At 36.8% G+C, this 25585-nt stretch overlaps 1 protein-coding gene and 1 pseudogene across 3 annotated transcripts in view; both read right to left on the bottom strand.

Moving 5' to 3' along the window:
- Window positions 1–25585, bottom strand: part of CCDC146 (coiled-coil domain containing 146) — a 170109-nt gene that overhangs the window by 80159 nt on the left and 64365 nt on the right. The gene's annotated exons all lie outside the window — the stretch shown is intronic.
- Window positions 5219–5997, bottom strand: LOC119534301 (annotated as a pseudogene).

The raw sequence follows: 25585 nt of genomic DNA, 5'->3' as shown, positions 1-25585 counted from the left end.
TATACCACATTTTATTAATCCACTCATCTGTTGAAGGACATTTGTGTTGTTTCCATCTCTTGGCAATTGTGAATAATGCTGCTATGAACATTGGCGTGCAGACATCTATTTGTGTCACTGCTTTCAGATCTTCCGGGTATATACCGAGAATTGTAATTGCTGGATTGAAGGGTAACTCTATATCTAGTTTTCTAAGGAACTGCCAGACTGACTTCCAGAGTGGCTGAACCATTATACAGTCCCACCAACAATGAATAAGAGTTCCAATTTCTCCACATCCTCTCCAGCATTTGTAGAATGGCAGCCATTCTAGTTGGTGTGAGATGGTATCTCATTGTGGTCTTAATTTGCATCTCTCTACTAGCTAGTGAAGCTGAACATTTTTTCATGTGTTTCTTGGCCATTTGTATTTCCCCTTCAGAGAACTGTCTCTTCATAAATTTTGCCCATTTTATAATTGGGCAGTCTGTGCTATTGTTATTGAGTTGTAGGATTTCTTTATATATGCAAGATATCAGTCTTTTGTCAGATACATGGTTTCCAAAATTTTTTTCCCATTGAGTTGGCTGCCTCTTCACCTTTTGACAAATTCCTTTGAGGTACAGAAACTTCTAAGCTTCAGGAATTCCGATTTATCTATTTTTCCTTTGTTGCTCATGCTTTGGGTGTAAGGTCTAGGAAGTGACCTCCTAATACTAGGTCTTGAAGATGTCTCCCAACATTGTCTCTAGGAGTTTTATGGTACTGCCTTTTATATTGAGGTCTTTGATCCACTTTGAGTTAATTTTTGTGTAGAGTGTGAGGTAGGGGTCCTCTTTCATTCTTTTGGATATGGATATCCAACTCTCCCAGCCCCATTTGTTGAAAAGACTGTTATGCTCCAGTTCAGTGACTTTGGGGGCCTTATCAAAGATCAGTCGGCCATAGATCTGGGGGTCTATCTCCGAATTCTCAATTCAATTCCATTGATCAAAATGTCTATCTCTGTGCCAGTACCATGCTGTTTTGACAACTGTGGCTTTATAATAAGCTTCAGAGTCAGGGAGTGTAAGTCCTCCCACTTAGTTTTTCTGTTTTAGAGTGTTTTTAGCAATTCTAGGCATCTTCCCTTTCCAGATAAATTTGATTACTAGCTTTTCCAAGTCTGCAAAGTAGGTTGTTGGAATTTTGATTGGGATTGCATTCAATGTGTAGATGGGTTTGGGTAGAATTGACATCTTAATGACATTTAGCCTTCCTATCCATGAACATGGAATATTTTTCCATCTTTTAAGGTCCCTTTCTATTTCTTTTAGTAGTGTTATGTAGGTATCTTTGTATAGGTCTTTTACATCTTTGGTTAAGTATATTCCTAGGTACTTGATTTTTTTAGTTGCTATTGAAAATGGTATCTTTTTCTTGACTGTCTCTTCACCTTGTTCATTTCTAGTGTATAGAAATGTTACTGACTTATCTGCATTAATTTGTATCCCCCTACTTTGCTAAATTTGTTTATTAGCTCTAGTAGCTGTATCGTCAATTTCTCAGGGTTTTCCAGATATAAGATCATCTCATCTAGTTTCACTTCTTCCTTTCCAATTTGGATGCTTTTTATTTCTTTGCCTTGCTGGATTGCCCTGGCTAGCACTTCTAGCACAATGTTGAATAACAGTGGTGACAGTGTGCATACTTGTCTCCTTCCTTATCTTAGAGGGAAGGCTCTCAGTCTCTCACCATTGAGTACTATGCTGGCTGTGGGTTTTTCATATATGTTCTTTATCATATTGAGGAAGTTTCCTTCAATTCCTACCTTTTGAAGTGTTTTTATCAAAAAGGATATTGGATTTTGTCAAATGCTTTTTCAACATCTATTGAGATGATCATTCGATTTTTCTCTTTTGATTTGTTAATGTGTTGTAATACGTTGATTTTCTTATGTTGAACCATCCTTGCATGTCTGGAATAAACCCCACTTGGTCATGGTGTATGATTTTTTTAATGTGTCTTTGGATTTGATTTGCAAATATTTTGTTGAGAATTTTTGCATTTATATTCATTAGGGAAATTGGCCTGTAGTCTTCCTTTTTTGTGGCATCTTTGCCTGGTTTTGGTATTAGATTGATGTTACCTTCATAAAATGAGTTAGGTAGTGTTCCATTTTCTTCAATGTTTTGAAAGAGCTTAAGTAAGATTGGTGTCAGTTCTTTTTGGAAAGTTTGGTAGAATTCCCCTGTGAAGCCATCTGGGCCTGGGCATTTATTTGTGGGAAGCTTTTTGATGACTGATCTCTTTGCTTGTGATGGGTTGGTTGAGGTCTTCTATTTCTTCTCTGGTCAGTCTAGGTTGTTCATATGTTTCCAGGAAATTGTCCATTTCCTCTACATTATCCAGTTTTTTGGCGTACAGTTGTTCATAGTATCCTCTTATAATTTTTCTAATTTCTTCAGAATCCGCAGTACTGTCACCTATCTCAATCATTATTTTGTTTATATGGGTCGTCTCTCTTTTTGATTTTGTCAGTCTAGCTAGGGGCTTGTCAATCTTGTTGATCTTCTCAAAGAACAAACTTGGTGTTATTTATTCTCTCTATTGTTTTTTTGTTCTCTATGTCATTTATTTCTGCTTTAATCCTTGTTATTTCTTTTCTTCTACTTGGTTTAGGATTGGTTTGCTGTTCATTTTCTAGCTTCTTCAGTTGATCCATTGGTTCTTTGATTTTAGCTCTTTCTTCCTTTTTGATGTATGCATTTAGTGCTATAAACTTCCCCCTCAGTACTGCTTTTGCTGCATCCCATAGGTTTTGATATGTTATGTTCTTATTTTCATTTGTCTCTATATATTTAGCAATTTCTCTTGCTATTTCTTATTTAACCTACTGATTGTTTAGGAGCGTGTTGTTTAACCTCCAGGTATTTGTGAATTTTCTAAGTCTCTGATGGTTATTGACTTCTAATTGTATGCCATTGTGGCCAGAGAATGTGCTTTGAACAATTTCAATTTTTTTTAAATTTATTGAGGCTTGTTTTATGTCCCAGCGTATGGTCTATTCTGGAGAAAGTTCTGTGAGCACTAGAGAAGAATGTGTATCCTGGTGCTTTGGGATGTAATGTTCCATATATGTCTGTTAAATCCAATTCATTTATCAGATTGTTTAGGTTTTCAATTTCCTTATTGGTCTTCTGTCTGGTTGATCTATCTATAGGAGAGAGTGATGTGTTGAAGTCTCCCACAATTATTACGGAACCATCCATTGCTTCCTTTAGTTTTGCCAGTGTTTGTCTCATGTATTTTGTGGCACCTTGATTGGGTGCGTAAACATTTATGATTGTTATTTCTTCTTGTTGAATTGCCCCTTTTATTAGTATGTAGTGGCCTTCTTTGTCTCTCATAACATTTTTGCATTTAAAGTCTATTTTATCTGAGATTAATATTGCCACTTCTGCTTTCTTTTGGCTGTAGTTGGCATGAAATATTTTTTTCCATCCTTTCACTTTCTTTTTTTTTTCCAGTTTCAAAGGAATTTAATATTATTTACATAGTTAAGGAACAGGTGATACATTTCCATTTGTTAGAAACTGATCTCTCTGTAATAAAATAGATTTAAATTCAGTGTATGTCACTATTACTGTTAAGGAAATCCAAGCCCTTTTCTGCCTGAAAACAATCTTTATTTGCTTTAATTATTGCTGTGTAGTGAGTGTTCTCTGTTAATTCCCTCAAATCATTTAGTCTACAGAGCTTTGATTGAAGTTCCTATTTCCTTTATAAGAGAAACTAAAAACATTTTTTGTTCTTATCCTACTTTCAATTCTGTAAAAGTTAAAAAAAAAACAGACTCAAACCACAAATTTGGTTAAATAGGTTAAGACAAGGTAGATGATAAAGGGTCCTCTAAGGCTACAAGGCCACACTAACCACCAATTGCTCACTGACTTGATTGTATATTTCATCTCCTTAACAACCCATCCCCCAGTCTGTGCTTATAGCTATAACCTGAGTTAGAGGCTCAATTTCTCCAAATAAATAGTTCTTCTAGGTAATTTGGTCTTAGTATCTAAACAAAATTTTCCCAATTAAATAATAAGAAGGCAACACTACAATGTTGTTGTTCTAGGGTGACACTACTCAGAACCCAGGGAAAACCATTTTTGTGTTAAAGCTGTGACTACTGGTCAAATTTATTAAGGGTTAGTAAGGATATAGTGAAGAACTCTAGTCCCAAGAGCTGTTCTATGCTCTCCAAAAATACCTCTTGGGAGGTAACACAAAAAATTAAGTCCTCACAATAGTGATTTTATTAAATTAGTTGCTTTATGAAACACTGCAGATGTCATAATTGTTAGCATAACAATTTACCAAACTGTAGTTAACTGGTGCAGTTTGCTGAGCTTGTTTTATAAAGGAAAGGAAATGCCAAAACCCTGTTAAAGTTGTTCCATCGCAGCCTAGGAGAACAAAGGAGATTTGTTTCTCAGACACTTAAATAAGGCAATTAAAACAGGTAAAGAGTTTCCCTCCCCCATCTGAAGCGCTCCATCAGTAGAAAGATTCTGATAAATATAAACTAGACAGTCTGTGCACTCAAGAGATTTCACAACTTGTAATGCAATAATGGAGAGGTTTACCTTCTTCAGCTTCAAAGTTGGAGGGTTTTGGTCATTTAATTTTTTAAGTATCAAACTGGTAGTGGCTTTTCAGCCACAGTACCTTCACTCTGAGATAAGCAGTCTTCTTCACAATGTATTTTTAATATCCTCATGTTCAACTTTTAGACAAAGCAATTTTAATACTAGGTGCCACACCACATGCCTTGCTGTTTCACACCACATGAAACTGCTTTTCTTGACAAGTTATGAAATAGTTCAAGGAGGTATGGTTAAGGCTGTATTACTGAATGGTGCTGGTATATACTACACAATTTTTTTTGTCATGTTGCAACCTTTGTTTCCAATTTAGTGACTGCTGCCATGGATCAGATAGCAACAATGAAAACATTATTAGGATTTTTTTTTTTAACTATGATTTAGCAACTGAGGTTCCTGCTTTTAACCCCTTGGCAGCAAGATCTAAGTTCCCTCATATGCATATTAGCACCTAAGTGTCAAGGGGTTAAATAACTAGCACAAAGATACTGCACTTTTGATTGTAGCATTTGGCAGAACTGAACGGAAATGAAGTTGTGTTACATGTTGAAGGGACTGTGGGCAACAGAAAGAAGACACCAGGAGAAGATAAAATGTCACATAAAGGCTTCATAGTCTTGTACATATTCTCCATCATAACCACCATAGTCTGCCAGATCGTCTTTCATGGTGGTCTTTAACCCCCCTCCAGGAATCACATCTTTCTTCTTCTTCTTGGCTTGGCTTTGCTTTGCTTGCTTCTGTTTTTCACTGCGAAGCACAGTCAATGAATTGGTAATCCCTTTCAAGTCATCAATTTCCAATGAAATACACACATCTTGAACTAAGGCTTCCAAAAAACTGGCATAATATAGTGATTTTTCATATTGTGTAATTTTATCTTTTAGTAACTTTCCAAACTCTGTGAAATCATCTCTTGAAGATGGGTTCATAGCATATATTCCATAAACTGTATTATTAACATCAAAAGTTTCTTTTGCTAATTTGAGGTCTGACTCTTCCTGCAACTTCTTTAGCTGCAGTTTATCTGCTAATTGTTCTTCTGGTGTTAGCACTTTAGGTTCTTCGGGTTCTTCTAACCTCTTTTTGATTTCATCTTGCCTTTTCTTGTGTTGCCGCTCTTTCTCTTTGATCTTCTGTACTGTTTTTTTCTTCCCTGAAACTTTTACTTCTGGTTTAACTTCTGCTTCCTCTTGTTTTCTCGTCATCGTTGTCATCCCAGTTATCCTTGCCGTCCTTGTCTTCGTCCTTGCCTTCCCAGCGGTCCCTGCTGGCCGTGCCACCACTGCCCCCCACCTTCTGCACTGGGTCCTCCACAGAGAACATGTCCGCATCCCAAGAGTCGGAGTCCCCCCCCCGCCACCGCTGCTGCCATCGCTGCTGTCACCATCTCAGGCCGAGTGTGAGTGTGTGTGAGCAGAAGAGCAACCCTGAAGTTAGAGGGCTCCTTTTACTCTCAATTTCTTTGTGTTCCTATGACTAAGATGAGTCTCCTGTATGCAACATATTGATGGTTCATTTTTTTTTACCCGTTCTGCCAATCTATATCTTTTAATTGGGAAGTTTAATCCATTTACATTCAATGTTATTACTGTGAAGGCATTTCTTGAATCAGCCACCCTATCCTTTGGTTTATGTTTGTCAGATATATTTTTTCACTCTCTTAATGTCCTTTAATGTACCCATACTGAATCTCTTTAGTACTGAACCTTTCCCCATATCTCTCTGTCCTTTCTTTGTTTCTCTGCTGGTAGATCTCCCTTTAATATCTCAAGTAGGGCAGGTGTCCTGTTAGCAAATTCTCTCAGCATTTGTTTGTCTGTGAAAAATTTAAGCTCTCCCTCAAATTTGAAGGAGAGCTTTGCTGGATAAAGAATTCTTGGTTGGCAATTTTTCTCTCTCAGAATTTTAAATATGTCATGCCACTGCCTTCTTGCCTCCATGGTGGCTGCTGAGTAGTCACTACTTAGTCTTATGCTGTTTCCTTTGTAAGTGATGAATTGCTTTTCTCTTGCTGCTTTCAGAACTTCGTCTTTCTCTTCAGCATTTGACAATCTGATCAGAATCTGTCTCGGTGTGGGTTTATTTGGATTTATTCTATTTGGAGTTTGCTGGGCATTTATGATTTGTGTATTTATGGTGTTTAGAAGGTTTGGGAAGTTTTTCCCAACAATTTCTTTGAATACTCTTTCTAGACCTTTTCTTTTCTTCCCCTTCTGGAACACCAATGAGTCTTATATTTGGACGTTTTATATTATCTGTCATATCCCTGAAGTCCATTTCAATTTTTTCCATTTTTCCCCCATTATTACTTTTGTTCTTTCATTTTCTGTTCTGTCATCCTTGAGGTCACTGATTTGCTGTTCAGCTTCCTCTAGTCTTGTACTATGAGTATCCAGAATCTTTTTAATTTGCTTGACAGTTTCTTTTATTTCCATAAGATGGTCTATTTTTTTATTTACTATTAAAAATTCTTCTTTATGCTCCTCCAGAATCTTCTTCATGTCCTTTATGTCCTGTGCCATGGTCTCATTGTTTGTCTTTAGTTCTTTGATTAATTGCTCCAAGTACTGTGTCTCCTCTGATCTTTTTATATGGGTGTTTAGGTTTGGGTTATCCATATCGCCTGGTTTTTTCACATGCTTTAAAATTTTCTGTTGTTTTTGGCCTCCTGGCATTTGCTTAACTTGATAGGGTTCTTTTAGGATATGTTGGCTGATTCAAATACTTATCTCCAATTTGTCAGATCTACAGCTTCGTGGAGTACACTTTCTCTAACTAACCAGCAAGTGGCATCTGCAAGCCATGTATTCCCCTCAAGCCAGTTCTCCCTAACTTTGTCTTTGTGGTGAGTGGGGATGTGAGTCTTGTGGGGTCCAATTGGTGCACCAAGTTTGCATGTGTGATTGGTGCTTCCTGCCCTGAATGTGGAGCGTGTGTCTGAGTGGTTAGGGAGGGAGGGCAGCTTTAATAATCAAATCTCCCAGATGTTCCTGGAGATTTAAAGCTGTTGCAATAGTCTAATCCTTTAGTTCAGTCTCATCACAGTTTGTCTCTGCCGCTGACCCATAAGTCCTTGGTGTTGGCCTATGGTCCCTGAGACTTGCGTGTGTGTCCCTCTTCCAAGCCGTGCCCTTCTAGGTCCTCTGCTGAGAAGACTGTGATACATCACAGGTAAGCACTGTCCCCCAAAGGAAGTTCTGGGCTGCAGGGCTGTGTAGGGGTGTTCCCAGTCTGCTGAAAGGATGGCTGAATGGGGCGTGTTAATTTCCCCCTTGTCACACAGCTCTGCCTTCCATGCTCTGGGACAATTACCTGTGGGTGCCCAAAAGGCTATTGTCCATGCCTTATGTTGTGGTGTGTGTGTGTGTTGCTGGAAACACTTCCTGTCACACTGGGTTGTTTGGGGCAGCTCTGGGCTGTGGTGCTGGCACTGGTCAGAAGCATTCCTAGCCCTCCAGGAAGATGGCTGTAAGGGGACGCCCCCCTTTTCTTGAGGAGTTGTGGTGTTCAGCGAATTTTCTCAGCCACTAGACTTATTGCTTTGTCTCTCAGAGCTATCTTAGCTCTGCTCTTGCCTGAGCCCAAATTGCAAGTCTTTGAGGCTTGGGCTTCTTAGAGTAATTGCTTTAGAAAAAGATTTTTTTTTTTTTTTTTTTTTAAAAAAGGGCTCTCCTTGCAGTTCTAACGGGCTATTGAAATGCTAAGAGACAAGGAGATTAGGGCCATTAAGGAACAATCAAGGAAGCAGAGAAATCAGCTCTTGGGCTCTTCAGACCAGGGACCTCACTCTCTGGATTTGCATATGAGCCTGACTCTGCCTGAGCCCTGCCCTTCTCTGTTTTATGTTCACCAGAACTCCAAAAAGTCTCTGTTTTTATTTTTGGGTTTTTTTTTTTTTTTTTTGCTGTTTTTGTTAGCCCTATCTCCTCTCCACTGGGATGTCTCTTCTTGGATTCTCTGGTGTCTGGTCTCAGTCTATCTATGTTTGGAGTTTCGATCCAGCAGTCTGAGTTTTCAATCAGAGCTGCAACTGCAGTTCTCCCTCCTCATTCCCAGCACAGACGGCCCCTCCTCCCACGGGACTGAGCCTGGCAGGGAGGGGCAGGTCCCCTGGCCACGAGAACTTACAGATTTCGCTGATCTCAGCTGTTCCACATGTTTGTGAGTGCTGTATGAAGTATGCCCAAAGTCAAATTGCTCTGCAGCATCTGGTCCATGCAGTTCCTGCCCTGAAGGAGTAACTAAAACCTACACCTCACCACTCTGCCATCTTGCCCTGCCTCCACTCTTTAGGTTTTAATGTATTGGAATAGCTAGAAGTAAATACCTGAAACTATCAAACTCCAACTCAGTAGCCTTGACTCTTGAAGATGATTATATAGCAATGTAGCTTACAAGGGGTAACAGTGAGTGTGAAAACCTTGTGGATCACACTCCGTTTATCCAGTGTATGGATGAATGAGTTGAAAAATGGGGACAAAAACTAAATGAAAAATAGGGTGGGATGGCAGGGATAATTTGGGTGTTCTTTTTTACTTTCATTTTTTATTCTTAATTCTGATTATTTCTGTTGTAAGGAAAATGTTCAAAAATAGATTGGAGTGATGAATGCATAACTATATGATGGTACTATGAACAGTTGATTGTACACCAAGGATAACTGTATGGTATGTGAATATATCTCAATAAAACTGAATTTAATTAAAAAAAATAAAAAAACAAAGTGTTTCTTAACAATGAAAAAGAAAAAAGCATGGTAAAGTTAAAATAAAGGAACATTTCACATTTTATATATTAAAAAAAAAAAACAGTGGAATGACTAAAGTCACAAAACAGGAACCAGAGGAGTTGGGGACAGGGGATGGCATGGGCCCTAGAAGGAATTCAGTTGCAGGCTGAGTACCTACCTGCTCAGTTAACATTGAGTCCTTCACATGCAGAGCTCCCACCTGTAATGTACCTTTAGGGCCTTGAGGATGTCCAGGCTGTGAAAAGCCTGAAATGGAGCCAGGGCCCTAAGAGACCTGGGCCACTCTCACACAAGGGTTACAGATGTATGATGAAGATGTCCACATCTGGTCAATTGTTTGTCTCACTTCATTGCTCACAGATCAAAACCACTCCCTGAGCCTGTCCTAAGGGGTTGTCACTGTAAATGCAGGTGAGCACAGAGTGTCGCAAAGTGGCGTGGAACCCTGAACCAGACTTCTTTCTTTGTTACTGAGAAGCTGTGGGTGATCTTTCAGACATCCCCCCCAGGCTCACCAGGAGGGGCAGCACCTCCCCTCACAGCTGTCTGTCAGCCTGTGTGCCCCAGGTCTAGGCTGTGAGATTTCAGGCAAGGGACACAGCAGGTGTCCACTACAAAGAAAGTTTGGGTCCTCTGGTTCCGACCCTCATGGGAGGAAGATGTTTCTGTCCACAGTGCTTCTTGCAGTATTCATAGCTAAGACTTAATTTATTCAGTGTGGAGGCATTTCATGGGTCTACCGATAACCAGCAAATGTGCCCTCCACTTCCCCTTCCAGCAGGCAGAGTTGTGATGGACAATGAAGCTTTCACTACCTATCACAGAAATGTTCTTTTAAAAAGAAAAAAAAAGCCCAAGGTTGCAACTTGAACTTCCCCATTAATATCAGAAAATGGAAGCTTGGGAGCAGAACATGGGGATGTTTGAGTTCCACTGTTGCTAATTCACTGTGAAGGCAGCTCTAAATCCTGGCAGCATATCTGAACAAGTCATTTAATTTTTGTTGAATTTCTCCCTAAATATTTTATCTTTTTTATTCTACTGTAAATGGAACTGTTTTCTTAATTTCATTTTTGAATTGTTTGTTGCTAGTACATAGAAGCTGTTTAATTTTGTGCACTGAAATTATTGTTTATCATGAAAATAGAACTGAAACCTTATAATGCCGAGGTAAGCCTTTCTTTCTATGTTTTCTGCAAATGTTTCAGTTGAGAGCAGAATATCTTTGAGTCTTTTGTTCCCTTGATGCATCCTGACTACCCAAAACAGGACCTGACAAAATATTTAAGCACGTGAAAATATTTAACGAATTAATAAAGAATGAGGTCACTATATCTAATACATTTCTCAATTAGAACACTTATCCTGTTATGCTGAAATCATGCTCAAGTGTGCCTCTTCCACCAGATGGAGAGTGCTCTTCAGGATGGAAGATTACATCATCTGAGCCCCAAGAAAATTACACATTACATGGCACACAGCAGGTGCTCAACACATGTCTAAATAACCTAACAGTATGTAGCAGGGTGGCAGTATGGCATGAAGGTCTGAGCACATCACAAAAGGAAATCTCAATGTATGGCTTTCCCTCATCACATATACATATGAATTGGGTCAAAATGATCAAGGACATCTCCAAAAGGGTATGAAGTCGTCAGTCATGGATGGAACACCAGCAACCTGAAGGGTAAGGGTGTGCGAGTGTATACAAAGGAAAGAAAACATAAATTTGATATTAATTGTGGGGGATTTAAAGATTATGGATTGGGTGACTGGATGGGGAATACACACTCCCTACACAGGCTGGAATAGAATATTTAGAGCCTTTCAGGAGAAAAATTGTCAAACATTTTCTCATGACAGCTTGCCACCCAGGGAAAGTCCTCAGCTCAACAAGTCTACTCCTCCCAAAGATGCGTACCTCAGCCCATAGTTACTCAATATAAATGAATTTTGTAGATTAGTGGTCTAAATTTAAGAATCAAATTCAAATCACTGAATAAAGCAGGAAACCCTTCAATGGGATATTTGAGTCCTAAGAAAAACTCCTTAGAGGAAAGATAACAGAATTTTTAAAGAACTAAATGGGTATTAATGTTACATTTAAAAATAAAGTTAGAGTCACAGGATATTTTAGTTTATGTCCTAATATGAACCAGTCATCTTATAAATTTACTGAAATACTGTAATTGAATAGGATAACTATTACCCATGACAATTACATAACAGAATATCCTGGAATTTCCTCAGAAAAGGGTAGGATATTCAGAAATTAACATAGTTTTCCAAGAAATCTGGCTTTTATCATATTCAGGGATGTAGTTCTTTAACTTGTCTTAGTTTTGAGAAAAGTGGAAAAAATATAATCTCACTAAATACAATTTTAACTTTTTCATTTGATACCAACTTTGATAACCCAAGCAAAGTAAACTAGAAGGGAATGAAAAAAATATTAAAAAGTAGATTCTAACAAACATTTCACCAAACACAGATGTTTTTAGTTCACTAAGTTGACTATTAGAAAATATTTTAATGTGCTTTCTGGAAAACATAAATAGCCTCATTTTATATGCATGCCACATTTCCAGTTATTACTGATAGGTTTTAACAGTTTAAAGGTACGTAACCATTTCTACAGATTTCTATATCAGTAAATGAAAGACAAATAGAGGGTAAGATAGCACTTAAAATTCCTTAAAATGTGTAAGATAGACCTTAATCTAGATCATAACAGTTTATTTTTTGCCAGATGCTGCAAACTAGCAACCAACAGGATAATTATTCTCCTCAAATGTTTTGTTCGGTATGCACAAATTTTTAAATTAGAAAATTAGATGCCAAAGTTGAAAAATTGGTAGATTTTCCCATAAAAATCTGAATTTTCAACTTCTCTTGAAAAATTATTAGATCTGATGACACTGGGTTCATATTCCAACATTGCAGCAAACAGTTGTTGTATAGCAGAAGGCTAACTTTCAGAGGTACTGAGACTGCCCCTTTTATAGGAGCGCAGTCCGCCCCACCCATTCAATGTATGCACTTGTGCTAACACCTGGGCTCATTCACTCATTTGTTAGTTGTATGGGCCCTGTAGACTTTTGAGACTGGGACCCTGCTTTATACTTATTTCATGCCACATATGTTTCAAGGTAAAAAATACCATTTAATTGAGATAATGGCTCTATTTATAAACCTCTTGCATAAACTTTTTGGAATATCGTATCTTTTGAGGTTGTGGCTGTCTCCCTTACCTGTCTCTGTACATACCTGAGCTGTATGACTGCATCATCTGATGGTTGGAACTTTAGCTTAATTTTAAGCTTTAAAATTCCTGAGATTTTCTTACTGTTTTTCCATTTTAATTTGTGATAATTTTATGAAAACATTATATAAACATGAATTTGCTATTTTGTTGACTGAAGTATTTAAAATATATTTTGCTACTTTGGATATTGATATGTATTTTCAATTCAATACAATATATACCATGTGGGATGGTTAGTTTCATGTGCCAACTTGGATAGTTTATAAAGACACGATGAGGAAATGTGTTGGTCAGCTAAATTTTGTGGGGGCTGAAAAACAGGAAACATTCAGTTAACATAAGGGAATTTTCCTTATCTACACACATTATCCTTGCAGCTAATGATTCCTTTGGCTCTGTACTTTATGAGTTTTGACAGAAAAGCAAATTTTAATTTATAAGGGAAGTGCAGTTAAATTCGGAACAATTTACCCCAGCAGTTATTTTAGTGGAGGTTTGAGCCAAATAGGAAGTGAACATACAGTAATGTAGTTAATGAGAAAATTATTTCCAGACAAATCAAGCACTAGAAAACTAGGGATTCTAAGAGGGGAGCTATCGAAACAAAATAACTTACTCAGAAATTGCATAATTTGACTGACCTCTAGGTAAGATGGAAGCCTGGAAGTTTCATTATGGTAGAGATCATTTTTTCACATAGGTGTAGCCCATGGGAACTCAAAAACCCTTGCTGAATGAATGAATGAAAGAGTACATGCAATTGCTTAGAAAACAGTAGTCATTCAGTAAATATTTACTAAACAAATAATCATGAAATGAATTTATTCAATAAATATTTATAAGAAATGAAAGATAAATGAAAAACAAATTAATAATTCTTTCCATATTTTGTTGAGAGTAATGATTAACGTTTATATATTTATTGAGAGATTGCTGTGTAACATGTATTATGGTGGGTGCTTTACATAGATTATCTCATTTAATCCTCATAACAACTGTATGAAATAAACAATATAATCCATAAAAGGAAACAAAACTCAAGACAGTTGAGAAGCTTGAGCAAGATCACAAAGCTGGTCAGAGGCTTTGTAGGAATTTGACCACAATCCTATTCTGTTATTCATTTTACAGTGAATTAAAAAATGAGAAGTGAATAGCATAATCTTGCTGATGGCATGGAGACAGTGTGAAACACATTTAGAGAACTTTAGGTAATCCAGGTTGGCTCGCATAAAAGGCCATATGGGGTAGACAATATCCATAGAAAGATACTATGTCAAATTGATGCCAAGAGGAAAAGGAGGGACAAGAAGAGGCAACAGCTAATTTCAATATCACTATTAGCATGGAACCAAGAGACAATAATCAAATTTTTTTTTAAAAAAGATAGAACAAGTGCATTTTATAATGCTATGAATATAAAAATAACCACTTTAACAAAACAAAGACATTCCTAAATTCCAAAAGTTACACTTTGAATAAAGAAAGACATATAGAGAGAGGAAGGATAAACCTACAGATGTGTATAGGTAAACATAAAAGAATATTTGAATGAATGACCCAGGATGAAAAAAATATTTTAGAAGAGCACAGTTATCCCCAAATTAATCTCTGGGGTTTTTCTGAACATAAAAATGATTATAAGGTACAGTTGGAAGTTAAAAATATTGAAATTTTGAAAAAGAGGAGTAGTAAGTGTGAACTTTCCTTTTCAGATATAAGATGTATTATGAATCTATGCTATGTAAGCATGACAGTAGCACCAGAATAGAGATCCATATCAGTATAAACAAAAAGAAAGCTCAGAAACACACCTGATTTACGTATAATTCAATATGTGATAAAATGTATCATTTCAAATTGGTGTGGGAAAAGATGGTGCTCATCTACACATTGTATTTTAAGAATTCACTAACCATTTGGGGAAAAAATAAAGTTAGGTTCATATTTCATACTTTATTCTAAAATAAATTCTAGAGTATTTAAAATTCAAATATAAAAAGTAAAGCCATAAAAATAATGGAAGAAAATATAGGTGAATATTTATCTGATTGTATTATCTGGCAGGAACCATAAAGCAAAGGTGAATCGATATAAAAATGCAACATCTAAAGACTTCCATATATCAATAATACCATAATTAAAAAACAAATGTTAAACTAGAAATAATATGCAAATAAAAATGCCAAAATATATAGTTAATGATTACTAATGAAAAAGAAAAAGAAAAACTACATAACAGAAGAATGAAAAGAGGTCATGAACATGTAAGTCACTAAAAATCAACCCAAATGACTAATAATTATAAGAAAAATTCCATAACTTATAAGCCAAGAATTTAAAATTGAGGCAATTAGTTATCGTTTAGGGCTGATAATACTAGAGAAGTTTTACAAGCAAGATAATACCCAGTTTTAAGGAGGGTGTGAGAAAATGACTACACTTTGGGTGAGAGTATAAAATTTTATAGTTTTTCTTTTAAGAAACAGGTGATGTGGCAATTTGTTTCAAATGCCTTAAAAAATACACATGCTTTGAGATCAGCAATTTCATTTCTGGGAATTATATCTTAAGGAAATAAATTACAAGTGCCCAAAGATATCTATATGTATATATATACACTCATATATATACAGATATATATGAATAATATATGAATATATGTATCTCATGCACGTATGTATATACATATATATGTATTTATAAAATGATAAATATATTCATATATATACAGATATATGTATAATATATGAGTATGTGTATCTCATGCACATATGTGTATACATATATATGTATTTATAAAATGAGATGCACTACAGCATTAATTATGCTAGTGAAAATAACCCAATTGTCCCCTGTGGTGGTTTGGAGCTATGTACCCCAGGAAAACATATTCTTAAACTTAATCCATTCCAATGGGTGTGATCCCCTGTAAATGGGACTTTTGATGAGGTTGCTTAAGTTAAGATGTAGCGCAGGATGGGTCTCAGCCTATGTGCCGGTTTGAATGTATTGTGTCCCCCAAATGCCATTATCTTTGTAGTTTTGTGGGGCAGAAGTTTTGGTGCTGGTTAGATTTGCTTGGAATGTGCCCCACCCAGCTGTGGGTGATGATTTTGATGAGGTGTTCCCATGGAGGCGTGGCCCCACCCATTCAGGGTGGGCCTTGATCAGTGGAGCTATATAAATGAGCTGACTCAAAGAGAGGGAACGGAGTGCAGCTGGGAGTGATATTTTGAAGAGGAGCAAGGTTGCTAGAGAGGAACGTCCTGGGAGAAGGCCATTTTGGGGCCAGAGCTTTGGAGCAGACGCCAGCTGCCTTCCTAGCTAGCAGAGGTTTTCCGGACACCATTGGCCACCCTCCGGTGAAGGTACCCGATTGCTGAGGTGTTACCTTGGACGCTTTGTGGCCTTAAGACTGTAACTGTGTAGCGAAATAAACCCCCATTTTATAAAAGCCTATCCATCTCTGGTGTTTTGCATTCTGCAGCATTAGCAAACTAGAACAGCCTATTACTGAAGGCCTTATAGGGGAGGTCACAGAGAGAGAAGAGAGAGAGGGAGGACCAGAAGCTGAAAGTCAACAGACCCTGGAAGAGAAGGGAGAGGCCAGCAGAGGCTGCCATGTGCACTGCCATGTGACAGAGGAGCCCAGGAACAAGTATCTCCAGCAGCCAGTCCCAGAATGCCAGTCTTTGGAAAGAAAGAAACATTGCCTTGATTTGGACTTCTAACCTCTAAACCATGAATCAATAAATTCCCATTGTTTAAGCCAGTCCATTGCATGGTATTTGTTTTAGCAAGGAGGAAGCTAAAACATCCCCTAATAAATAAATAAATTATGAGGCCACTTTTCACGGAGATACTATGCACCTGCTAAAGATGATTATGTAGAGGTACTTTGACATGAAAAACAGGTGATTAAACAGTATCTAAGTGACATTAACAAGTGTCAAGGGTGTGGAGCAATAATGGAATACTGGGTATACACTGGAGAAATCTTTTTCTTCTACTCTTAAAGTAGAAGAAACACAAGCAATTCCATTCCTTGGTAAATACCCCACTGAGGAGCATGAACAAGTACACCAAGAGATAGGTACAAGAATGCTCAAGTAGCACTATTTGTTATAGATGAAAAGTGAAAACAACCCAAATGTCCACTGACAATATAATGGATAAAGAAATTGTGGTATAAGCATACAAAAGGAAAATACAGGCAGTAATGTGGATGGCTCTCACAAATATAACAGGGTGAAAGAATCCAGACACAAAAGAATGCATCCTGTTTGGCTCTATAGTTACATCACATTTAAAAACAGGCCAAACAAAAGCATGGTGTTTAGGGATTCAGGCTTAGGTGGTAAAACCATAAAGAACAAAGAAAGAATTATCATAAAGGTCAGGATAGTAGCTACTTTAGGATGCGTGAGGGGACATAAGGGTAATTTCTAAGAGCTGGCAATGTTTTATGTCTTGACCTGGGGTGTTGGTTACCTAGATATTTGCTTTGAACTGTACATTTATATTTTGTGCACTTTAATACATGTATACTATGCATTACAATTAAAAAAGACTAAAAACTATTTAGAAGATGGTCTCATATTTATAAAATTACACATATGCAGAAAAATACTGGAAATAACCTAAATGTTAAAAAGTAGGATTACCATTGTTACATGCATTTCTCTATTTTCTAATATTTTTTTTACAGTGAGCAAGTATTTCAATTATAATCAGAAATTAAAAAAAAAAAAAATGTGTGAAATACCTTCCAGAATGCAGCTCTGGGCAGGGTGGGGCACATGATGTTTTTTTAAAAAATAATTATTTAAAGAATTTATATTCTAAGCCAGACAGCATACAAAAGTATAAACATAGACATCCACATGAAAAAAAGATCTATAAAGAAACAGATTTGCATATATTTGAGGAATCGTCTGAATCATGTTTTGTAACACAAGGCATGTGAATAGCATATTTGGGAACTCCCGATTATTCTGAAAGACATGAATAAACTATAACTTTCTAAAATCTCAGAAGCAGTGCATCAGGAAAGTTTTAATAAACTGTATCTTTGTAGCACTTTTTCTACAATGTAGCTTCAAATTAAGGGCACTATCTAGAGTAGATGATCTTAAAATTGAAAGACCTGAGCAACCTAGGACAGGTCAGCTAGATTTTCCTAGGTCTGTTTCCTCATTTGTAAAATGAAGGGGCTAGCCTTGACAACGTGTAATATTGCTTTTGAGGTTTTATTGCATGTGAAAAAAGGTAAGCTTTAAATGGCTGTATAATATTAATGTTGCTTTAATAAACTCTAAAAGCTATTTGTTCTAAATATTTTCTATCAATTGCTGGAATAAATATCTAGTATATTATTCAACTTGTACCTGACACCATTATTTTGCTATTCACTGTAGTAATATTATTTTAAAATACAAAAAAAAAAAAAAAAAAAAAATCAATGACTGAAGTTGTTATTAAAGCAAATAGTCACACAGCAAAATCCCTTTAAATATTTGGAAATTGGGTAAGTTGGCTGTTTGTAAAGTTAACCTGCTTGCAACATGATGTCCTAAAAGTGCATTTAACTTTGCTGATGGATATTTTAACAATATAATCTGAAGCAGCTATTAATAAGACTGACCACTGTCAAAATGGTAAGGGAGGTATTTATCTTTGATGCCTAATGCTCTGATTCCAATCAAGTTCCCTAACTTTGTTCTTTTCATATCAATTCTGGAAAAAAAATTCCTATAAAATTAGCTTTAAATATGGACTTAAAATCCTCATTGAACAAAAACTTATGGTACAGCTCCCACTATGACTCAATTTCTTTCATTCCCTCTTCTTTCTGCTTTTAGTCTGTCATCTTTTCCTCATTACCATCACCTCTCATTCTTCACTTCATTCTGCTATCACTCTATTTCTGCCTTCTAAGTTCAGGTGGGAATCAGAGGAAGAAATTACAGAACATGGGCCACAAAATAAGCATTAGATGTTGTGGAGCAGGGAGGAAGAGCAGCCTAAGTTTGGCCTGGATTCTACAGGTCAGGCCAGGCTCCTCTTCTGGTGCTTGGCTTGGAAAAGAAAAAAGTAAATTTCTCAAATCCATATGCTTTTTAGTTGCTAAAAAGCAATATCTTCTTCTCCCTCTTCAACTCCACTGCTTCGCACTGCAGAAACAAAAATATAAAAACAAGGAAAAAATAGGGAAACAACTGTAAAAAGCAAAAGGTTTTTAATATATTTGCCTCCTGTGCTTTTACAATTACAGTGCTGCAGCTATATTTTTATTGTGTGCATTCTGCAGAATTGCTAATTTATTGAATCAATAAACCCTATCCTCATTAAATAAACTTCAGATCTAGGGCACCTAAAAATTCCATTTGCATGGGATAAGGTTTTCTTTTTAAATTTCATATATTCTGAATACTTCCTTTATCTTTTAGTAAATGGGAGAATTTGGAGTGGTGGTAGTCAGGAAGGTGAGTTAAGAAGCAAGAAAAAAAGGTGTGCAACAGGAAGCATGTATTCATAGAGCAGTGGTTATTTAAAGACATGGTGCCACTTTTGTAGTCTAACTTGGCAAGAACACTCTAAAAGTAGCAATTTTAGGGTTAGCAAAAGGAGATGCCAAAGCCATAGCATAGCAAGGGGTAGTTTGGGGTTCAGGAAGGGTCTTGGTGTGCTTACCAGACCCCACTCTAAAGGCAAACACGTTACCTCTGCCCAAGGCCACTTGAAATACATGATTTTGCAACTAAAAGCTCTACGAAGTCAGGGATGTATCTGTTTTTTCACTCTTGTTATCTCCAGGGCTAGTACAGAGGCTGATTCAATAGATGCTAAATATTAGTTGAGTGGATGAATAGCTAAAAAGAAGTAGTTGTCTGTAATTTTCTTTTGGTATTAATTATTCACATTTTGATGATATGTTTTCTATTATGTGGCTTCTGATTAACAGCATTTAGAATCCTAACATGTTCTACCTGAAAGGGACCACAAAGATCTTTCATCTGATCTTTTCATTTTACAGATGAGAAAACTCAGGCCTAGCCTCCTAAGGCCTTGTTAGGTGGCAAGAGAGGTAGTGGAAGGTTCCTCACTAAGGACAGGGGTCAATGGTTCCCATCCCAGAGCTATTTTCACCTTCTCATGCCATGCTGTTTTTGAGATGATCACTCTAATACATGGAGATTTTAAATCTATCATTGTATGTGACTATGTATCTATTTTGCCATGTTTTTGTGTTATAGCAGTTGTCACAGCTGAATTTTTACATCAACTGTCAAAACACATCCCATATTATTCAAACATGTAAACATGATCAAAATAATTTTATGTTAAATGTACAAGTAGAGGCAGCTGTGACAAATAATGGTGGCTCGTTGAAAACAACTTTACACCTGTTGATAATCATGAAGTGGTTTCTTCTATACTGAAAAGCTTTTGCTGAAAATAACAGGAAATGACTCAAATTGTAGATAACATCAAACTAAAAGTAGAGCAAGAAATAAAATAAATAAAATAATGCTATATTTCAGAATTCTATACTTTAAGTCATGTTTTAAAATATTTCCTTAGAAGAAGTTGGATGAGGAACTCTCTATGTGTTTCAATGTTGACTATTATGCCATGGATTTTGTAACAATACAGCTGCCACTCCACCAGAAAGAGTAGATGCAGAAATCTGCACTTTGATTTTCATGATTTCCTTACTATGATTTTATTCTTTTTTTTTTTTTTTTTTGGTTTCAAGAATACAAAGGGAAACTTTAGATCCATCTTCAGTGCAAAATTGAAAATAAATACAATTTGTTTCCTCAGTATGGATCATACAAAGTTTTCTAAGTCTCTGGGAATTTGGAGAGATGACAGGGAAATCAGATGCCATGTCCCATGGATCTCTTGGATCCTCCATAATCCCTGGCTTGGATTGAGGTAGATAGTATGCATATATTTTGTTGACTGATATAATTAATATTATTGGACATTCTAAGACATCCATGGAATATTCCAGTTCCATCAAAGTCAACCCTGAGAAGCCCTGGATTTCTCCATGGACAACATGAGCCATTAATATACGAGATGACTCTATGTTCTGTAGTCCCCTGAATGGTGAACATTTGGGTGTTTCCACCCTATGCCTTCTGTTATTCCAGAAACCTTAGGGTTTCACATAATGTACCTTTCACGATAGATCCATACTGGAGGATTTCAAGTCAGAGTCACTTCATCTGTGCTAGAATGAGGTACTGGCAAGGCAAACCAAAGAACCTATCAACTATTATTCAAGCTTCCACCAAAATCAGACAATTCTTCATCTCTCTATGGGTTGTCAAATACAGGCTTTTGTTTAATGTTGTTTCCATGAAATTCATAATGAACAAGGACTAAGACTTCTGAGGAATATTAAAATAAACATTATTTACTGTTGACGTTTTAAATTAAGTGATTTAAAAAGTGAATGTTTTATTTTTTTCAATCAACAAAGCACATACTCCCTAAAGAAAAATCAAAGGCTCTTGAATGTAATAAATCAGAAACTACAAATGTGTTAAATTAAAAAGTTTGATATCAATGAAAGGATCTCAAAACTTTCAATAATGATTGTCATTGAATTTAGTTACTTCCTTTGGTACAAATTGAAATAAAGGGTTTTCTAAAAAAAGAAAAAGAAAAAGGAAAAGAAAAAACCTGTATTAGGGGAAATGGAAATTTACTTTAGGAATCTGATCCGGTACAGTAAACGCAAATCCTATCTTGAATATACTTTGTATAAGAGAAAAAAGAAGTTTGAGTATGTTGTGACTGTAGAGTGAGGAAACTAATTTTCATATGTGGCTTATAAAAACAAACCTTGCTACCTTAAAATCCCACCATGTATTGTTGTTAAATACTTTGTTTAGGTCTGAAAAACAAATCTACAAGTTAGTACAGTGTGTCAACTACTGGCTGAGGGCAGATGATTCTGACACTGCAATGAAGAATTAGTAGCTGCTGATACCAGGAGTCAGGGTAGGCTGGTCATGAGAGAATCCAGCAAGGCTTCCATAAAGAAGGTGGAGGCAGAAGGTCAAGGTCAGGGGTGGGTATTCCATAGGAGTTGAGGACAAGGAAGTTAGCACTTCAGTTTTTGATTCTCTGATGACCTTCTCCTTCTTGAAACCTTCTCTCCTGGTCTTCATGACACTGTACTGTCCTAGTTCTTGTCCTATATCTTGATATATATATACACATATATATATATCTATGAATTATTTATTTTATTAGAGCAGTTGTAGGTTTACAGAAAAACCATGCATAGCACAGGGTCCCCATATTCCACCCACCTCCCCCACCCTCGCCGCCAAGTCCCCCCCCAGTTTCCCCTATTATTAACATTTTGCATTAATGTGGTAACTTTGTTACAATTGATGAGACAATATTTTTATAACTATGCCATTAACTATAGTCTATAGTTTCCATTAGGGTTCACTCTTTGTGTTGTACAGTTCAATGGATGAATATTTTTTTTTAATCTAGTCACATACATACAATTTAAAATTTCCCATTTTAACCACATCCAAATACACAATTCAGTGGTGTCAACTGGTGGTAGCACAACATCGTGAATGTAATTCACCATCCTTTTGGTTTCTGTGGTTTCCAATTGACATCCAAATCTATCCTGTCTTGATTTTCATACCTAGATGTCTGATAGCTTGCTAGATATCTCTACTTGTTGGCTTGTCAGTACTTGAAATTCAATGTATTCAAAACAGGAAGAATACTTTTACACTCTTCTCAACCTACTGCTCCCTCTCTAGTGTCATTACCACAACACTAATCAAATTCAGTCAGAGTCATATTTCATAATTCTCCCTTTACTCTCCCTCTCCTTCCATGTCTCATCATTTACCAGTTCTCATGGCTTGTGTTACTCTTTGGCAATAATATCTGCTTCCCCTTTTATCATCCCTCCTACCACCAAATAGTTCACTTCTTACCTAGTGCCTGCCGCCACACTAGTATATTTCACCTGCAACACCCTTTCCTACTGATTTCTATCAGAAGACTCATTGCTAAACATAGTCCTAGGGAAAAAGAGGGTTCCTTTATCAATTATGTTTGAAAAATGTAGCATACATTATCTTCCTCTTAGCCAGCCATAACACACATTAGCATATGTCTGATATTTTTCAAAGCCACTTATCCTGGAGCTGTATTTTCATGTAACATTCATCAGCATTTAGTCATTCATGTTCCAGAAAACACACTTTGGGAAACAATGACCTGAACTATTAAAATCACCTCCAAACTGTTCTCCTTGCCTCTACTCTTTTTTTTTTTTTTTTTTATAAAGGGGGTTTATTTGGTTACACAGTTACAGTCTTAAGGCCATAAAATGTCCAAGGTAACATATCAACAATCGGGTGCCTTCACTGGAGGATGGCCAATGGTGTCCGGAAAATCTCTGTTAGCTGGGAAGGCACGTGGCTGGTGTCTCCTCCAAGTTCTGGTTTCAAAATGGCTTTCTCCCAGGACGTTCCTCTCTAGGCCACAGCTCCTCTTCAAAATGTCACTCTCAGTAGCTCTTGGGGCATTTATCCTCTTCTTAGCTTCTCCAGAGCAAGAGTCTGCTTTCAAAGGCCATCTTCAAACTGTCTCTCATCTGCAGCTACTCTCTCATTTCCTGCCTTGTCTCTACTCTTTCCCTTCCCAGTGCATCTAGTATATCATTGATAGATTAATTTCTCTAAATTACTTAACTGATTATATTATTCCCTTGCTCAAAAAAAACTTTCAATGGCTCCCCCCTAATCTAAGTACTGGTCTAAGCATGAGGTGCTCCACAATATGGCTCCAATAAACCTTTCCACCAGTATTATTCCCACCCCTTCTGTACTGGTTTGTATACATTATGTGCCCCAGAAAAAGCCATGTTCTTTGATGCAATCTTGTGGGGGCAGACGTATTACTGTTGATTAAGTTGGAACCTTTGGATTAGGTTGTTTCCATGGAGATGTGACCCACCCAACCGTAGGTGATAACTCTGATTAGATAATTTCCATGGAGGCATGGTCCCACCCATTCAGTGTGGGCTTTGATTAGTTTACTAGAGCACTATATAAGAGTTCAGACAGAAGGAGCTTGCAGCTGAAACTTACAGAGATATTTTGAAGACAGCTGTTGAAAGCTGATTATTTTGGAGAATGCCATTTTGAAACACAACCTGGGAGCAAGCAGATGCCAGCCATGTGCCTTCCCAGCTAACAGAGGTTTTCTGGATGCCAATAGCCTTTCTCCAGTGAAGGTACCCTATTGCTGATGCCTTACCTTGGACACTTTATGGCCTTAAGACTGTAACTGTGTAACCAAGTAAACCCCTTTTATAAAAGCCAATTCATTTCTGGTGTTTTGCAAAACAGCAGCATTAGCAAACCGGAACCCCTGCCAACATGGCAACGTGGTAAAGGAGAAAAAACATGCACTTTGGAGTCAGAGATTCAAGTTCAAATCCTAGTTCTATCTCTTAAAAAATGTAAAACCATAGGCAAGCCATTTATTGTTCTGAGCACTTTCTTTGCTCTTCAGCAAGTACAAGTAGTAATTGTAGAGATGGGAGGAATAGTGAGATTTATTTGTGAAAGTTTCTAGCATAGTTATAACCCATGCCCCCAAGGGTTATACATTTATTAGGCAGGCTGAGCCTTTTTCACAGTGGTAGTCACTCAGTGTCTGCCTTGTAGTAAGTGACCAACAGTGTTTAAAATTGAGAACCCAGAGGATCATCTATATGTGAATAACAAAGCAGTCCCCTGCCTTTGTTTGGGGGGGATTTTCTATGGGTCTTGAAGGGACAGATGGTATTTTTAGGTGGAATTATATCATTGGTTTTTGATGAAATGGAGAGTGCAGGGCCTAAGAATCAGCAAGAGTGATTGATAAGCAAATCCCTTATCCAAACAGGTGAACCAAATTCCACTGCAAGAGTCAGAAAACTAGACTTTCTTAGATTTAGAAATTTTAAATTGCTTAAGATTTCATCTGAAAGTCCAATATGAAGAATGCCTCTTCCTAAGAAGGAAAAGGGATCCTTGTCTCATTTGTTCACTAGTGTAGCCAAAGTGCCTAGAATAGTGCCTTGTCTGTAGATGGTGCTCAGTTAATGTATGATGAGTGAATGAATGGAAGAAGCTGTGTCATGTATCTCATATATTCTCCAGCATAGTGCTGAGTATACAGAGGATCCTTAATGAATACTGGACTGGCTAAATATGAATTCATATCCTAGCTAGTCAAAGACATTTAATAATGTACTGGAAACTAAACATCATTCCTATAAATTTCTACTGTATAAAATAATTTTTCATCTAAATTATCATCATTGTGTTTTTTAAAAATTACCTAATCATTCATTTATTTCTTTCCTTATAATGGGAATGTCACAGCTTCAAAGTAGATGAGGACAATGAAATGAAATTAGGAGACTATTAGATATTTTCAGCCAGAAACTTAAACACTTTGTCTAAAAGTGGTTTGGATACATTCAATGGACGGAGAGAAAAACAAACTTAATTTTTAAAAAGTTGGAAGAAGGGGAGAAAAGTGAGGTATAAGGTGTGTAGAACATGTTTGACAAATTTGTATGGAAAGAATGTTACATTTATACATTGTATTTATTTCTCACAAGTACTCCAAGTTTTTATAAATATCATCCCTGTAAGGAGGAAAGAATAGCTAAGTTCCTCATTTAGTGTTACAGAAACTGAGGGTCAGAGAAGTTAATGATTCACACACATCCAGTAAGAGGGAGATTCAGGGGCGGTTTCCTGAATATTCATCAATAATGGAGTCTTGCTCTCGATGGACTTACTAACTGTAGAAGTCTCTCTCTCTCTGTCTCTCTTATTTTATACATACACAGTGTGGGTATGTGTGTGTGGGTGAGAGTATGTA

Source organism: Choloepus didactylus, chromosome 5 (assembly GCF_015220235.1).
Source record: "Choloepus didactylus isolate mChoDid1 chromosome 5, mChoDid1.pri, whole genome shotgun sequence".
Lineage (NCBI taxonomy): Eukaryota > Metazoa > Chordata > Mammalia > Pilosa > Megalonychidae > Choloepus > Choloepus didactylus.
Note: the sequence above shows the minus strand (reverse complement) of the source record. Positions and strands in the feature narration are given on the sequence as shown.